Genomic DNA, 17,834 nt, shown 5'->3' with positions numbered 1-17,834 from the left:
TTGTTCATTTTTGCTGTTGTTTTCCTTGCCCAGGGAGATATGTTCAAGAAGAGGTCACTCATGTTTATGTCTAAGAGGTTCTTGTCTATATTTTTTCTAAGACTTTTTTGGTTTCATGACTTACATTCAGGTCTCTGATCCATTTTGAATTTACTTGTGTTTGGGGTAAGGCAATGTCCAGTGTCATTCTCCTACATGTAGCTGTCCAGTTTTGCCAGCAGCATCTGTTGAAGAGACTGTCATTTTGCCATTGTATGTCCATGGCGCCTTTATCACATATTAATTGACCATATATGTTTGGGTTAATGTCTGGAGTCTCCAATCTGTTACACTGGTCTGTAGCTCTGCACTTGTGCCAGTACCAAATTGTCTTGATTACTGTGGCTTTGTAGTAGAGCTTGAAGTTGGGGAGTGAGATCTCCCCTACTTTATTCTTTTTTCTCAGAATTGCTTTGGCTATTCAGGGTCTTTGGTGTTTCCATATGAATTTTTGAATTATTTCTTCCAGTTCGTTGATGAATGTTGCTGGTAATTTGGTAGGGATTGCAACAAATCTGTATATTGCTTTGGGCAGGATGGACATTTTAACCATATTAATTCTTCCTATCCATGAGCATGGGATGAGTTTCAATTTGTTAGTGTCCCCTTTAATTTCTCTTAAGAGTGACTTGTAGTTTTCAGGGTATAGGTCTTTCACTTCTTTGGTTAGGTTTATTCCTAGGTATTTTATTCTTTTTGATGCAATTGTGAATTAAATTGTTTTCCTGATTTCTCTTTCTATTTGTTCATTGTTAGTATATAAGAAAGCAACAGATTTCTGTGTGTTAATTTTGTATCCTGCAATTTTGCTGTATTCCGATATCAGTTCTAGTAGTTTTGGAGTGGAGTCTTCAGGGTTTTTTATGTACAATATCATGTCATCTGCAAATAGTGTCAGTTTAACTTCTTCTTTACCAATCTGGATTCCATGTATTTCTTTGTTTTGTCTGATTTCCATGGCTAGGACCTCCAGTACTATGTTAAATAACAGGGGGAGAGTGGGTATCCCTGTCTTGTTCCCGATCTCAGAGGAAAAGCTTTCATCTTCTCGCTCTTCAGTTTAATTTTGGCTATGGGTTTTTCATATATGGCCTTTATTATGTTGAGGTACTTGTCCTCTATACACGTTTTGCTGAGAGTTTTTATCATGAATTAATGTTGAATTTTGTCAAATGCTTTTTCAGCATCTATGGAGATGATCATGTGGATTTTGTTTTTCTTTTTGTTGATGTGGTGGATGATGTTGATGGATTTTTGAATGTTGTACCATCCTTGCATCCCTGGGGTATATCCCACTTGGTCATGGCGTATGATCATTTTGATGCACTTTTGAATTCCTTTTGCTAATATTTTATTGAGTATTTTTGCATCTGCATTCATCAGGGACATTGGTCTGTAATTTTCTTTTTTGGTGGGATCTTTGCCTGGTTTTGGTATTAGGGTGATGTTGCCTTCATAGAATGAGTTTGGGAGTATTCTCTCCTCTTCTATTTTTTGGAAAACTTTAAGTAGAATGGGTATTATGTCTTCTCTGTGTGTCTGATAAAATTCCGAGGTAAATCCATCTGGCCCGGCTGTTTTGTTCTTGGGTAGTTTTTTGATTACCGTTTCAATTTCTTTGCTCATAATTGCTTTGTTTAACTTTTGTGTTTCTTTCTTGGTCAGTCTTGGAAGGTTGTATTTTTCTAGGAAGTTGTCCATTTATTCTAGGTTTTCCAGCTTGTTGGCATATAGGTTTTCATAGTAGTCTTTAATAATTCTTTGTATTTCTGTGGAGTCTGTTATGATTTTTCCATTTTAATTTCTGATTCTGTTGATTTGTGTTGATTCTGTTTTTCTCTTAATAAGTTTTGCTAGAGGCTTATCTACTTTGTTTATTTTCTCAAAGAACCAGCTTTTGGTTTCATTGATTTTTTCTGTTGTTTTATTCTTCTCAATTTTGTTTATTTCTTTTCTGATTTTTATTATGTCCCTCCTTCTGCTGACTTTAGGCCTCATTTGTTCTTCTTTTTCCAGTTTCGATAATTGTGATGTTCGACTATTCATTTGGGATTGTTCTTCCTTCCTCAAGTGTTCCTAGATCACTATATAATTTCCTCTTAAGACTGCTTTGCTGCGTTCCACAGAAATTGGGGCTTTGTGTTGTTGTCATTTGTTTCCATATAATCCTTGATCTCTATTTTAATTTGTTATTTTATCCATTGATTATTTAGGAGCATGTTGTTAAGCCTCCATGTGTTTGTGAGCCTTTTTGTTTTCTTTCTAGAATTTATATCTAGTGTTATACCTTTGTTACCTGAAAAGTTGGTTGGTAGTATTTCAATATTTTGGAATTTACTGAGGCTCTTTTTGTGGCCTAGTATGTGGTCTATTCTGGAGAATGTTCCATGTGCACTTGAGAAGAATAAATATCCTGTTGCTTTTTGAAGTAGAGTTCTATGAATGTCTATTAGGTCCGTCTGTTCTACTGTGTTGTTCAGTGCCCCCATGTCCTTACTTATTTTCTGCCCGGTGGATCTACCTTTTGGGGTGAGTGGTGTGTTGAAGTCTCCTAAAATGAATGCATTTCAGTCTATTTCCCCCTTTAGTTCTGTTAGTATTTGTTTCACATATGCTGGTGTTCATCTATTCGGTGCATATGTATTTAGAATGGTTATATCCTCTTGTTGGACTGAGCCTTTTGTCATTATGCAGTGTCCTTCTTTATCTCTTGTTACTTTCTTTGTTTTGAAGTCTATTTTATCTGATATTAGTACTGCAACCCCTGCTTTCTTCTTGCTGTTTGCCTGAAATATATTTTTCCATCCCTTGACTTTTAGTCTGTGCATGTCTTTGGGTTTCAGGTGAGTTTCTTGTAAGCAGCATATAGACAGGTCTTCCTTTTTTATCCATTCTATAACTCTGTGTCTTTTGATTGGTGCATTAAGTCCATTTACATTTAGGGTGACTATTGAAAGATGTGTACTTTTTGCCATTGCAGGCTTTAAATTCATAGTTCCCAAAGGTTCAAGGTTAGACTCTTTAGTATCTTAATGCCTAACTTAGCTCTCTTATTGATCTGTTATATACACTGTCTGGAGATCCTTTTCTTCTCTCCCTTCTTATTCCTCCTCCTCCATTCTTCATATGTTGGGTGTTTTGTTCTGTGCTCTTATTAGGAGTGCTCCCATCTAGAGCAGTCCCTGTAAGATGCCCTGTAGAAGTGATTTGTGGGAAGCAAATTCCCTCAGCTTTTGCATGTCTGGGAATTGTTTAATCCCGCCATCATATTTAAATGATAATCGTGTTGGATACCGTATCCTTGGTTCAAGGCCCTTCTGTTTCATTGCATTAAATATATCATGCCATTCTCTTCTGGCCTGTAGGGTTTCTGTCAAGAAGTCTGATGATAGCCTGATGGGTTTTCCTTTATAGGTGTCCTTTTTCTCTCTAGCTGTCTTTAAAACTCTTTCCTTGTCCTTCATCTTTGCCATTTTAATTATTATGTTCTTTGGTGTTGTCCTCCTTGGGTCCTTTCTGTTGGGAGTTCTGTGTATTTCCATGGTCTGTTCTATTATTTCCTCCCCCAGTTTGGGGAAGTTTTCAGCAATTCTTTCTTTAAGGACACTTGCTATCCCTTTTTCTCTCTCTTCTTCTTCTGATGCCCCTATAATATGGATATTGTTCCTTTTGGACTGGTTACACAGTTCTCTTAATATTATTTCATTCCTGGAGATCCTTTTGTCTCTCTCTATGTCAGCTTCTATGCTTCCTGTTCTCTGGTTTCTATTCCATCAATGACCTCTTGCTTCTTATCCATTCTGCTTATAAATCCTTCCAGAATTTGTTTCACTTCTGTAATCTCCTTCCTGGCTTCTGTGATCTTCCTTCTGGACTTCATCCCATTGCTCTTGCATATTTCTCTGCATCTCTGTCAGCATGTTTATGCTTTCTTATTTTGAATTCTTTTTCAGGAAGGCTGGTTAGGTCTGTCTCCTTCTCTGGTGTTGTCTCTGTGATCTTGGTTTGCCTGTAATTTTGCCTTTTCATTTTGATAGAAATAGTTTGCAGAGCTGGGATGAGTGATGGCTGGAAGAACTTCCCTTCTTTTTGGTTTGTGGCCTTCCTCTCCTCGGAGAACAGCGACCTCTAGTGGCTTGTGCTGGGCAGCTGTGCACAGACAGGGCTTCTGATTCCTGTCCGACTGCTATGGAGTTTATCTCTGCTGTTGCTGTGGGGGTGGCCTGTCTCAGGCTGCTGCTCCAAAATGGTGGACCCGTGTTGGATGGGGAGCGGCCAGTAGGCTATTTATCTCCATGAGGGGCCTCCATGCTCCCTGCTGCCTAGGGGGGTAGGGTGTCCAGAGAACCCCAGATTCCCTGCCTCTGGACTAAGTGTCCTGCCCTGTCCCTTTAAGACTTCCAAAAAGCACTTGCCAAAACAAAACAAAACAAAACAAAACAAAACAAAACAAACAAAGGCCACTCGCTTTTCTCTGTCCTCATGTGCCAGCCTCAGGGATCCGCTCACCGGTCTTGCTGCCCTGTTTCCCTAGTATCCAGGACCCCATGCATGCACTGTGTCTGCGCTCTGGTGTGGGTGGCTGAGGCTGGGTGTTCAGCAGTCCTGGACTCCCTTCTCCCTCCCGGCTCTGACTCCTCTCCTCCTGCCAGAAGTTGGGGGGAGGGGCACTAGGGTCCCCCCAGGCTGGGGCTTGAATCTTACCCCCTTCACAAGGTGCTGGGTTCTTGCAGGTGTGGATGTGGTCTGGATGTTGTCCTGTGTCCTCTAGTCTCTATTCTAGGAAGAGTTGTCTTTGTTATATTTTCATAAATATATGTGGTTTCGTGAGGAGATTTCTGCTGTTCTACTCACACTGCCATCTTGGCTCCACCTCACCTTAGACCTAATAAGTTATTTTTGAGAGACAAAAGTAGGTGATTTAGTGCAAAAATAAAATGTTTCTATAATTCTGTCCTATTTTGTAGGTTTTGATGCATGTCTCATCTTACTATGAGAAGGCTTGTTCAGTTTTCACCACTAATTTTCCTAAGCATCCACCCATTCATTTTATTTTTCATATTTATTTCTGTTCTTATGTATTACATTTTTCACTCACTGGAATCAAGCAACTGAAAATAGAATAATTTTCCTCCAAATCTTTCAAGTCTAGAATGGCTTTAAGCTAATTTTTGAACAACTTGAACATTATTGAAAGCTTAACTTTTCAAATCTAGCTTTTACCTATCATGTGTTGACAAAAGTTTTATTATTTGAGACCGACCTGGAATTCATTGGTTTATGGTTGTTGATAAAGGGTAACTTGGATCTACCCTTTGTAAATAATTAAGATTGAAAAGAAAGTCAGTGATCAATCAGTTTTGTTATTTTTCATTTATGAGCCATTATGCATGTAAAAATTGACTTGGCATCAAAAGTACAAAAATATAAATAACATATGGTTCAGCTTTCAGGGAGCTTGAGTACATGTGTGGGATTGATAAATATATACAGGGTTTCTATAATTTAACCCAATATATGATTTGGAAGAAAAAGAATACATTTGAGATTATCTAAAGATTGTATTTGCATTGGATTTAAAGAACAGATATATCTAATGGGAGTATATCACCATGTCTTTGTAAAATAAAGAAAATAAATTTAGTGACTCCATATGCAACTCAGATATATCTTGGCCTTTATTGTGAAAATGTATAGGTGATGTTTTTCATCATCATGTCCCATTACTGCTATTTGTCATTATCTCAGCTCTTTCCTCATTAAAATGATGAAGGAGTTAACAGCATTAAATCGAGGTTGTGTAAAGTGTAAATGACATATTTACAACATGTATCTTACTAAAAATTCAATGTTTAAATTCTTTATGTGATTAAATAGAAGTTTTCTCCACCAAGGGTGCTTTACCGAAACTACTGCTTTACAGACTAGCTGTAACAATGTTACTTTTTTAAAAATTTTATTTTGGTATCATTAGTCTACAATTACATGAAGGACATTATGTTTACTAGGCTCCCCCCTTCACCAAGTCCCCCCCACATCCCCGTTCACAGTCACTGTCCATCAACATAGTAAGATGCTGTAAAATCACTACTTGTCTTCTCTGTATTGCACAGCCCTCCCTGTGCCCCCCCCAAACTACACATCATAATTGTAATGCCCCTTTCTTTTTTTCCCACCCTTATCCCTCCTTTCCCACTCATCCTCCCCAGTCCCATTCCGTTTGGTAACTATTAGTCCATTCTTGGGTTCTGTGCTTCTGCTGCTGTTTTGTTCCTTCAGTTTTCTTTTGTCCTTATACTCCACATATGAGTGAAATAATTTGGTACTTGTTTTTCTCCACCTGGCTTATTTCACTGAGCATAATACCCTCTAGCTCCATCCATGTTGATGCGAATGGTAGGATTGGATTTTTCTTATGGCTGAGTAATATTCCATTGTGTATATGTACCACATATTCTTTATCCATTCATCTACTGATGGACATTTAGGTTGCTTCCATATCTTGGCTATTGTAAATACTGCAGCGATGAACATACAGGTGCATCTGTCTTTTTCAAACTGGAGTGCTGCATTCTTAGGGTAAATTTCTAGGAGTGGAATTCCTGGGTCAAATGGTATTTCTATTTTGAGCATTTTGAGGAACCTCCATACTGCTTTCCACAATGGTTGAACTAGTTTACATTCCCACCAGCAGTGTAGGAGGGTTCCACTTTCTCCACAACCTCACCAACATTTGTTTGTCTTTTGGATGGTAGCCATTCATACTGGTGTGAGATGATATTTCATTGTGGTTTTAATTTGCATTTCTCTGATGACATGCGATGTGGACCATCTTTTCATGTGTCTGTTGGTCATCTGAATTTCTTCTTTAGAGAACTGTCTATTCAGCTCCACTGCCCATTTTTAATTAGATTATTTGCTTTTTGTTTGTTGAGGTGTGTGAGCTCCCTAAATAGTTTGGATGTCAACCCTTTATTGGATCTGTCATTTACAGATATATTCTCCCATACTGTAGGATACCTTTTTGTTCTATTGATGGTGTCCTTTGCTGTACAGAAGCTTTTCAGCTTGATATAGTCCCATTGTTCATTTTTGTGTTTGTTTCCCTTGCCCGGAGAGATATGCTCAAGAAGAGGTCACTCATGTTTATGTCTACGAGATTTATGCTTATGTTTTTTTCTAAGAGTTTTATGGTTTCATGACTTACATTCAAGTCTTTGATCCATTTCGAATTTACTTTTGTGTATGGGGTTAGACAGTGATCCAGTTTCATTCTCTTACATGTATCTGTCCAGTTTTGCCAGCACCTTCTGTTGAAGACACTGTCATTTCGCCATTGTATGTCCATGGCCCCTTTATCAAATATTATTTGACCATATATGTTTGGGTTAATATTTGGAGTCTCTATTCTGTTCCATTGGTCTGTGGCTCTGTTCTTGTGTCAGTAACAAATTGTCTTGATTACTGTGGCTTTGTAGTAGAGCTTGAAGTTGGGGAGTGAGATTCCCCCACTTTATTCTTCCTTCTCAGTATTGCTTTAGCTATTTGGGGTCTTTGGTGTTTCCATATGAATTTTTGAACTATTTGTTCCAGTTCATTGAAGAATGCTGTTGGAAGTTTGATAGTGATTGCATCGAACCTGTATATTGCTTTGGGCAGGATGGCCATTTTGATGATATTAATTCTTCCTAGCCAGGAGCATGGGATGAGTTTCCATTTTTTAGTGACCTCTTTAATTTCTCTTAAGTGTGTCTTATACTATTCAAGATATAGGCCTTTCACTTCCTTGGTTAGGTTTATTCCTAGGTATTTTATTCTTTTTCGTGTTATTGTGAATAGAATTGTTTTCCTGATTTCTCTTTCTATTGGTTCATTATTAGTGTATAGGAAAGCTACAGATTTCTGTGTGTTAATTTTGTATCCTGCAACTTTGCTGTATTCTGATATTAGTTCTAGTAGTTTTGGAGTGGAGTCTTTAGGGATTTTTATGTATAGTATCATATCATCTGCAAATAGTGACAGTTTAACTTCTTTACCAATCTGGATTCCTTGTATTTTGTTTTGTCTGATTGCCGTGGCTAGGACCTCCAGTACTATGTTACATAACAGTGGGGAGAGTGGGCATCCCTGTCTGGTTCCCGATCTCAGAGGAAATGCTTTCAGCTTCTCGCTGTTCAGTATAATGCTGGCTGTTGGTTTATCATATATGGCCTTTATTATGTTGAGGTGCTTGCCCTCTATTCCCATTTTGCTGAGAGTTTTTATCATGAATGGATGTTGAATTTTGTCAAATGCTTTTTCTGCTTCTATGGAGATGATCATGTGGTTTTTGTCTTTCTTTTTGTTGATGTGGCGTATGATGTTGATGGATTTTCGAATGTTGTACCATCCTTGCATCCCTGGGATGAATCCCACTTGGTCATGGTGTATGATCCTTTTTATATACTGTTGAATTCTGTTGCTAATGTTTTATTGAGTATTTTTGCATCTACATTCATCAGGGATATTGGTCTGTAATTTTCTTTTTTGGTGGGGTCTTTTCCTGGTTTGGTATTAGGGTGATGTTGGCTTCATAGAATGAGTTTGGGAGTATTCCCTCTTCTTCTATTTTTTGGAACACTTTGAGGAGAATGGGTATTATGTCTTCTCTGTGTGTCTGATAAAATTCTGAGGTAAATACATCTGACCCGGGGGTTTTCTTCTTTGGTAGTTTTTTGATTACTGCTTCAATTCTGTTGCTGGTAATTGGTCTGTTTAGATTTTCTGTTTCTTTCTGGGTCAGTCTTGGAAGGTTCTATTTTTCTAGGAATTTTTCCATTTCTCCTAGATTTCCCAGCTTGTTAGCATATAGGTTTTCATAGTACTGTCTAATAATTCTTTGTATTTCTGTGGGCTCCGTCGTGAATTTTCCTTTCTTGCTTCTGATTCTGTTGATTTGTGCTAACTCTCTTTTCCTCTTAATAAGTCTGGCAAGAGAGGCTTATCTATTTTGTTTATTTTCTCAAAGAACCAGCTCTCGTTTCATTGAGTTTTGCTGTTGCTTTATTCTTCTCAATTTTATTTATTTCTTCTCTGATCTTTATTATATCCCTCCATCTGCTGACCTTAAGCCTCATTTGTTCTTCTTTTTTCCAATTTTGATAATTTTGACATTAGACCATTCATTTGGGATTATTCTTTCTTTTTTAAATATGCCTGAATTGCTATATACTTTCCTCTTAAGACAGCTTTTGCTGTATCCCACAGTAGTTGGGGTTTTGTGTTCCATGTGCACTTGAGAAGAATGTGTATCCTGTTGCTTTTGGATGTAGAGTTCTGTAGATGTCTATTAGGTCCATCTGTTCTAGTGTGTTGTTCAGTGCCTCCATGTCCTTACTTATTTTCTGTCTTGGGGATCTGTCCTTTGGAGTGAGTGGTGTGTTGAATCTCCCAGAATGAATGCATTGCATTCTATTTCCTCCTTTAATTCTGTTAGTGTTTGTTTCACATATGTTGGTGCTCCTGTATTGGGTGCATATATACTTATAATGGTTATATCCTCTTGTTGGACTGAGCCCTTTTTCATTATGTAATGTCCTTCTTTATCTTTTGTTACTTTCTTTAATTTGAAGTCTATTTTGTCTGATACTAGTATTGCAACACCTGCTTTTTTCTCTCTGTTGTTTGCATGAAATATCTTTTTCCATCCCTTGACTTTAAGTCTGTGCATGTCTTTGGGTTTGAGGTGATTCTCTTGTAAGCAGCATATGGATGGGTCTTGCTTTTTCATCCATTCTATTACTCTGTGTCTTTTGATTGGTGGATTCAGTCCATTTACATTTAGGGTGATTATAGAAAGGTATACTTATTGCCATTGCAGGCTTTAAGTTTGTGGTTACCAAAGGTTCAAGGTTAGCTTCTTTACTATCTTACTGTCTAACTTAACTCACTTACTGAGTTTTATAAACACGGTCTGATGATTCTTTATTTCTCTCCCTTCTTATTCCTCCTCCTTCCTTCTTTATATGTTGGGTGTTTTGTCCTGTTCTCTTTTTAGAAGTGCTCCCATCTAGAGCAGTCCCGGTAAGATGCCCTGTAGAGGTCGTTTGTGGGAGGCAAATTCCCTCAACTTTTGCTTGTCTGGCAATTGTTTAATCCCTCCTTCATATTTAAATGATAATTGTGCTGGATACAGTATTTTTAGTTCAAGGCCCTTCTGTTTCATTGCATTAAGTATATCATGCCACTTTCTTCTGGCCTGTAGGGTTTCTGTTGAGAAGTCTGATGATAGCCTGATGGGTTTCCTTTCTAGGTGACTTTTTTTTTTCTCTCTGGCTGCCTTTAATACTTTGTCCTTGTCTTTGATCTTTGCCATTTAATTATTATGTGTCTTGGTGTTGCCCTCTTTGGATCCCTTGTCATGGGAGGTCTGTGTACCTCTGTGGTCTGAGAGGCCATTTCCTCCCCTAGTTTCGGGAAGTTTTCAGCAATTATTTATTCAAAGACACTTTCTTTCCCTTTTTCTCTCTCTTCGTCTTCTGGTACCCCTATAATGCGGATATTGTTCCATTTCTATTGGTCACTCAGTTCTCTTAAAGTTCTTTCATTCCTGGAGATCCTTTTATCTCTCTCTGTATCAGCTTTTCTGCGTTCCTGTTCTCTGTTTTCTAGTCCATTAATGGTCTCTTGCATCTCGTCCATTCTGTTTTGAAGTCCTTCCAGAGCTTGTTTTATTTCTTTATTCTCCTACCTTAGTTCTTGCATATTTCCCTGCAAGTCCATCAGCATGGTTATGAGTTTTGTTTTGAATTCTTTTTCAGGAAGACTGGTTAAATCTATCTCCCCAGGTTCCTTCTCAGGGGAAGATAGAGAAGATGTTGAAGCTTTCTGGGTTAGTCTTGTCTGGATCAAATTTTTTTGCCTTTTCATGTTGATAAGTGCAATGGTGAGCTATTGACTCATCTGTCAGCTGGGAGAGCCAAGTCTTTCCCCTTGCTCCTGGCCTTTCTTTACTGGGACAACTGCGACACCTAGTGGCTTGTGTTGGGCAATTATTGTAGACTGTGTCTTTGTATCTTTCCCGGCCTGTATGAGGGAAACTCTCTTGCCATGGGTGTAGCCTGCCTCAGGCTGCTGCTCTGCTATGTTGGTGCCCTGGAGGGGTAAAGACAGGGGGCTGTTTGGCTGTTTACCTCTGTGAGGGATCCCAGAGCTGTTGCTCAGGGTGTTTGTGTGCCCGGAGTTCCCTAGAATTTCCAGCTGCTGGACTGTGACCCAAGATGCTTCCATCCAGCTGTGGGTTCCCTGTCCCTTTAAGACTTTCAAAAATCACTCACTTTTCTTTGTCACAGGGGTGCCTGCTTTGGGACCCACTCACAGGTCTTACTGTCCTGTTTCCCTAGTATCCAGCACCCCATGCATGCACTGTGTCTGCGCTCTGGTGCGGATGGCTAGGGCTGTGTGTTTAGCAGTCCTGGGCTCCCTCTCCCTCCTCGCTCCGACTCCTCTCCTCCCACCAGGAGCTTGGGTGAGTGGCCTTGGGTCCTACCAGGCTGCGGCTTGTATCTTACCCCTTTCACCAGGTGCTGGGTTCTTGCAGTTGTGAATGTAGTCTGGCTGTTGTCCTTTGTCTTCTGGTCTTTCTTTAAGATTAGTTGTATTTGTTGTATTTTCAGAAATGTATATGTTTTTGGGAGGAGATTCCCACTGTCCTACTCATGCCGCCATCTTCTCTCCACCCACTAATTATTCAACAATGCTTCTTTTATTTATCCTCCAAACTTTTGCTGAGTTAGTCTTTTCAAAATTAAGTAAAAGTACATTTCTGGAAAGATTATATTTAAATTGACACCAATTATGAGACTATTTCTCCCACACTTGGATGTCATGATAACATCAACTAATTACATGTGGAAAATCATGATCATGATTTTTGTACTCATTCCTAGAAGAACAATCAGAAGCAACATGGAGGCTCTTGCTGACCAACAGACCACATGCATAAGAACACTGAGCTGGAGTCTGCTGTATGTCAACATCTAGCACAGATTGGGTGCCCATGTCATAATAAACCTTAACAAATGGCATTAAGAGCATGATGTTTAGAGTTATGTGTCAAGTTGGCTACACTCTAGTGCCCAGATTTTTAATCAAATCCATATCCAAGTGGTTCCTGTGGAAGTATTCTATTATTGTATCTAATAATATCTACAAACAGTTTACTCTAAGTAATGGAGATTATCTTCTGTAATGTGGTGGGTCTCATTCAATCCTTTTAATGGCCTTAAGACCAAACACTCAGGTTTCCCTAAGAAGTTTCTCTAGAGATGTCTGATACAGATAAGTTCATTTGTTAAAGAAGTTTACCCTACATTAGTCAAACTCATCTTTATTAAAACAGTAAGTTTCATGTTATTATTGTAGAAATTGAGTATTATACTCATACAATTACACTGGAAATCCCCATTATTAAAAACTTGCTACAAAACATATCTACTAAAGTATAATATAAAATATAAACAGAGCAAAAGAGACATAAAGACAGCTGTATAAAATAGAAATAAACAAAATCAAGGAAATACTTAAGGTAAATTTATTAATAATTTTTATTCCTGTTTTAATGTTTTTGTTTTCCAGATCAGCCATAATTTCAGAAAATAACAAATTCCACCATGCTGGCTGAGTTTCTCCTCAGTGATTTTGCTGATGTTTGGCAGCTTAGGTTCCTACTCACCATGTTATTCCTACTGATGTACTTGGCCACCTTGTAGGGAATCTCCTCATCATCACTGCCACCACTCTGGACCAGAGCCTTCACACAACCATGTACTTCTTCCTCAGGAGCCTGTCCATCTTAGACATGTGCTACACAGGCCTAAAGCCTGTGTCAACTCCCTCAGTGATAACAGGGCCATTTCAGTGGCTGGCTGGGTGGCTCAGATCTTCCTGTTCCTTTACTGCATATATATGGAGATTCTGCTCCTCACCATCATGGCCCGTGACCAGTATGTGGCCATCTGTCAGTCCCTCCACTACCCAGTCATCATGAATTACTTTTTTCTGTGCCCGGATGACACTGGTCTCCCTGCTCAGTGGCCATATCTATGCAGGTGTGCACACAGGGAACACGTTCTGGCTGTCCTTCTGTCAGTCCAACGTGGTCCACCAGTTCTTCTGTGACATCCCGTTTCTGCTGAGGCTCTCCTGCTATGACACCTTCAGCAACATCCTCTTAGTTCTTGTCTTGGCTGTGGGGAATGGTGGTGGCTGCTTTGTATACATCACCATGTCATACGTCTGCATATTCTCTAATATGCTCAAGTTTCCACCAGGGAGTGAGGAAAGGCCTTTTCCACCTGTGTCCCTCACCTCCTGGTGCTGTCTGTCTTTCTCGGTCCTGGTGCCTATGTGTACCTAAGGCCTTCAGTAAACATTGAAACCTCCAAGATATGATTCTTTCTGTATTCTATACCTTAGTTTCTACATTGTTAAATCCTTATCATCTACAGTCTTAGAAACAAAGAGGTAAAGAAAGCTGTGAAGAAAGTTATATTAAAGTTTTATTCAGGAAAATTATAAAGACCCATTTCAGATTTGTCCAGGGATATAACAAAGATTCAAAGTTAAAGAAAATACACTCATTGTCTGGGTGTTCTGTTTAATTACCCATTCTAAAATCAATCTATTAAGACCTGAGTAGTCAATCTTACTATTTTATGTTACCCTTTTAACTGGTCTTTTATGAAGTATAAAAATATTTAGCTGTTATATGTTTTAATGAATGGATATAACTCAATACATTTGTTGAGAATCACTTCAGGATAGATATGCTTATTATTCATCCAATATTTAGTAATATAAATAATGCTTCAAAGGAAATGAATAAATTGATAAAGGGGTAATGTATAGGACTCATCTGATGTATACAGTGTAATGGGAAATAATTATATAAATATGTGTTATTTAGTTAAAGTGATTTAAGTACTTTGAAATAACAAGTGATATCCCAAAGAAATGATAATCTAATACATGTATTGAATGAAATGAGAAAAAGCACTAGTGGGGAATTAGAGTGAAAATTACTATTCTTTGCTGAGTTATGTTGCAAATAAGATGGTCCAGAGAAGCAGATATCAGGTAGGTATAGCAGCTGGCATCTGCAAATGCAGGCCTGACCTGGCTGCTGCCTTGAGGCCCATCCCTGTAGCCAGGGACTGAGAGCTGTGGCCCAAACTTACTTACCCCTCTTCTGAACACCAATCAGCATTTTACTTTTTCATTCTCATTGCATAATTTATGCACCTTTGAGAATTGTACTGTTATTTGTGCCTATGAAAAAGCTGTCAGAGAGACAAACTATTCCTTTTTCCTCCTTGCTTCAAGTGATAACTTTCCTTACCTACAGTCTGGCTTGGTGGAGTCTTATGAGCTGCAAACACTCTCAAGAGACTGGCACAAGGGCACTAGCTGGAAAGCTGGCACTCACTGAGATTCAGACCCCTTTTGTTTGGTCTCAAATCCACCTGGAAAATGAGAGTATTAGTCCACAGAAAGAGAACTAAGGTAACTGGTTGGTCTCACCACTTGAGTGATGGAAGAACTCTGTTCCTTGAGGAAAAGCCCTTTATCCCTCTTAACTGAGCTTGTCACCCTTTCAGTCACTCCATGCTGGATGGCCCATTTTTTGGAAATGAACCTTTGCTGCTAGACTACATATGGGCCTGTTTTCTTATTACTGTCTTCTCTGATGTATTTCTCCTCTATTTTTCTCAATAAAATGCCATGTGTAACAATGAAGAAAAGATAATCCCTAGTTGTTCTAAGTATGTGTCAACCCTTAAGTTACTTTGGTTTAGCTCCATAGTACATGTCTATCTGTACTTGTAACCTAAAAACATGTCAACTTGAATGAGAAGAAATTTACCTAATATTTAGTCAATGGCGGGAAAATTCATAGATATTTCAGCACTAAAAATGAGTTTTTCATGGCACTACTTAACTATCTCTCTGGATGGAATAAATGGAGTCCATGTGGTTAATTCATACTTTGTTGAAACAAATCCTATTGCATGTAATTAGGAAATGATCTTCAATTGGGGTAAGTAAATAAAGGTCTTAAGTCCTTGGATCACTCAAAGGTCATAGTTATTTGTCTGCTTCAGATGGTATGACTTGTGATGAAATGTGATGGTTATTTTTACTTCTCATTTTTATTTTTATTGTTTTAGAAATTACATTTCTTGTCAGAAGGTCAAACGTTTTGTGTTAGATTTGTTTTAAAATATTCCATATATCCACTCTGCCAACACAAGTTTCTAAATTTGTCCACATCCATCCTTCTTCTCACAAGATTGTGATTAGATTTGATATCTTCTTTGTAAATGATGCATTATATGGATTATTTTCCATTTACAATACTTTTCTTGATTTCAGTTTTCTTTTTGAGGCTGATATGATGACCACACAGAATGGGCAAATTATTAGGTTTTCAGGTCTATACTAACACCATCTTGGTTTCAAGTAGCATTCTCATGGGATTGTGTGTGTGTGCATGTGTGTGTGTGTGTGTATGGTTTCTTTCAGTCTCCTTTAGATACAGGTACTCTGATGCATGAACTGGCAGTATGGTCCCTCAGTACTTAAGACACTGTCTATTGTCCACCTGACATGGCAAGATTGGAATAAGCCACCTAACCCTGTATCATGTTGACTAATATGTTATATTTAACATTTGACATATTCTTTCAAGTTTATGTAGGACACTAGGTAACATGAAATATTTTCCAACAGAAACGTTCTTCCTTTTTGGTCAGGAAATTATTTATGATAATTCTACTTTCCTGACACTTTGCAGCAAAAACTGGGAAAGCATTTTGTTAAATTAATTTAAAGAAACACAGATCACTTGGCCCTGTAATAATTGTCATTGTAAGGGAAATTGAAAATGCAACATTCTAATTCAGTGCCCCCAAATACCTGCCTGTTATTTTACCCAAGAAACATGCACCAGGTGGAAACATCACCTGGACACATGATCAGAACGACAAATTGTGAATATAAAATTACATAAACTTTAGAGATCAAATGTTCTAGAGAGGATTTTTCATTGTAGGATTTTTCAGTACTCTTGGGAATTGGGCAACATTCATACTAAATAGCTGAAGATCGGGCAATACAATGGGGTAATGACCTTGAGGTGAAGTTTTAAGTGTCATACAGCAAATATTGATAAGCCAACTCATGTCTTCCATAGCAAGCTAATGACCCAAATAAATAAAAAATCTTCCAAGACACATTAGATTATCACTTTCCTGATGTAATTAGCAAAGTTATTTGTTGTTTTGCAGTGTTAACTTCCTGAGAAGGAATTTAGTGAAGCACACAATTACGCTGATGTAGGTACTCTCTGTTCCCTATAATACCTTGTGATTGTTACCCATCTTGAGCTAAAATATGGATTTTTCCTGCAGATAAATTGATCGATTCAGATCTGCACCTGCACATTGTAACTCCATGGAATATCAATAGTCTTCGTGGTCAGTTAAACCTCTGCAAGTGTCAGGCTTTCCTATTTTTTTTATGATTGGATAGGACAGTGTCTGTGCAACAACATCCAGAAAGTGGTAACAAATGGCAGCACTGTAATATAGAATAATACTAAGGGTGTAACTGACATCAGAATTTGTAGCCCAATTCTGCTAATCCTGGAGCCAAGTGTGCAGCACTCAGATGAAAGGGACAGATCCTGTCTTCAACTGTAGAACCATCAGAACTAGACGTTGTATTAGATAAGTTATATACTATTTATTTAAAGTGTTATTTTCTAGGACATTTGGTAATTGTAAAAATTCTGAAGAGTTCTGTAGTGACCCAAGTAGACCATGTTCCCCGTAATATTCCACCTTAAAATGTCAATCTGGAGCTCTGTTGTTTGAAACCAGTGCCTGTCAAATTATATGTATATGGTACGGGACTGACTTATATATATAGTCTTATGTTATTTTTCTCACTGTGTAGTTCACCCATGAAATTCTAAACTAAAATATATATATGATTTTTCCCTAATCTCATTCTTTGTCTGAAGAGTGAGGGTTAAGGTTAGAAGAAGTTGGGCCAGAAATCACTTTCAGTCTAAAATTTAATTCTTAAATGGAGATTCGGTTTTTCTGTCCAGCTCTAAGCTGCAGCAAATTGAATCAGTTTTCAGGATGGAACATGATGGCTTATCTTTTGCTAATATATGATTATGCTGTTGCCCCTTAGTGTAACTTTGGCCCCAGATGAGTGCTCTGATTGTTAAAGGTTTTCTGAAAATTTCATCAAGAATATCTAAAACAAAATAAATAAATAAATATAGTGGATTAATTAGTGAGCATGCCTCATACCAGTCACAGTCAAGGAGATTCCAAGTGTACACTATCATCTCTGAGTCCTTCCCCAAGGCCTACTACTGTGAAAATATGAGCAAATTTCCAACATCTGCAAAAAGCCCATGGGTGTTATGTTAGTGCAAACAGGAGCCCCTGTCCTACATGTCACACACAGAGCTTGTAGACTTCTGGCCACCGTGCCCTGCATGGTGATGGCCATCTGGAGGCCACATAGTGTATGGGCTATATATTTGGGGGAGCAGCTTATTCACTTAACATTTTTGGCAAAGGGAATGAAGTAGAAATCAAATGAAGGTAAATATAGATACTACATTTAGTGTAATTTTCTTAGTCAAATTCCTAGGGTATTATAGCCAGATGCTGGACTCTCAAGGAGGAAATAAGTATGCTAAGACTAATACGAGGGTGAGGGTCTTTATGAGTGTC

Source organism: Manis javanica, chromosome 14, assembly GCF_040802235.1.
Source record: "Manis javanica isolate MJ-LG chromosome 14, MJ_LKY, whole genome shotgun sequence".
Taxonomy (NCBI): domain Eukaryota; kingdom Metazoa; phylum Chordata; class Mammalia; order Pholidota; family Manidae; genus Manis; species Manis javanica.
Note: the sequence above shows the minus strand (reverse complement) of the source record.